This window comes from Eubalaena glacialis, chromosome 1 (assembly GCF_028564815.1).
Source record: "Eubalaena glacialis isolate mEubGla1 chromosome 1, mEubGla1.1.hap2.+ XY, whole genome shotgun sequence".
Lineage (NCBI taxonomy): Eukaryota > Metazoa > Chordata > Mammalia > Artiodactyla > Balaenidae > Eubalaena > Eubalaena glacialis.
Window position 1 is genome coordinate 164616222 of NC_083716.1, and position 1202 is coordinate 164617423.

Consider the following 1202-nt stretch of genomic DNA (forward strand, 5'->3'; position numbering starts at 1 on the left):
AAACACATCTTGGAATCACAGTAAGACTTAGGCAGTACTTGCGCTGTAGGAATGGTATCTTTGAAAAATCGAAGTATGAGCCAATATGAGCATGAACATGGCAACTGACTCCTAGAAAGCATGGTACAAGAGCTGAGCCCTGGCCACGTGTCAATTTCCTACAGTGAGTTCCAGAGTTCTCTACTGTGGAAATATATAGAACAGACAATCATATATGTCATATAATTCCAGAAATACAGAAAAGAGTTTCATGGCCCCTTTTGGTTCCTCTTAAATAAAGTCATTGATGTTACTTTCAGTTTGACCTATCCAATGCCTGCTCCTATCCTGACCAGATTTAGACTCAGTTAACCTTTAATAAGTACTATTTTTTTAGTCTGAACGCAGTCCCCCACTACCACAAATTATGCAGTCGAGTCTCCCACATTTGGGGAAATTGTAGGGGTCAGCACATCTGGAGTGCAATGGATAAGCCTTGCCCTGGGAAAACCATCTTCATGATCACGGTATCTCCCCTGCCAGGTAAGTATAAATACCTACTATTTTTAATAATAGACATTAGATCAGGAGTTTTAGCAATATGATTTCACGATTATCCCCAGTTTTACAAGGGAGGAAACTGAGGCTCAGAGAAATTGAAGAACCTGGCTCTGGAATGGCCAGGCAGCCAGTATATGGCGAAGCTAGCACACAAACTCACATCTGCAGACTTTGTAATATAAAAGAATTTTAAAAGAGACATCATCTGAAATTAGCTCTGCTTTCAAAGGGCCACCATATTCTGGACTGACCCTAACTCTAGCAAAGAGGGCCTTATTTTTACAGTAGTGCTTGGGTCTGAGTTTTTCTGCCAAGAACCTCTTGCTCTGAGCCTCAGGCCACTTAGTTAGGGCCCTAATCCCTGTTTAGCTTCATCCAGCCTTCTTTTCAAGAGGGCACATTTCTGTTGTCTCTTCCTAGACACTACCCAGGTCCTGTTAAGTTCCTCCTGATTTCAGCAACTGCCTGACCCTTGGACTAATCCTCTCTAACCTGATTCCCAGAAGTGGGCAGTGGGAGAAATGTTTAGGAGTAGAATGAGAAGGGAGGAACAGATTTTAACTATTTCATAGTTAAATCAGACTAAATCTAGATAAGGAAATAAACATGCTTGTTATTTGGGTAGAGCTTGGTAGAGTACAAACTACATTCTTTGTAAGAGT

General features: G+C 41.3%; 1 pseudogene; it reads right to left on the reverse strand.

Annotated features, from left to right (window-relative positions):
* Positions 1-378: 378 nt before the first annotated feature.
* LOC133078728 (U1 spliceosomal RNA) lies at positions 379-530 on the reverse strand (annotated as a pseudogene).
* Positions 531-1202: the final 672 nt, after the last annotated feature.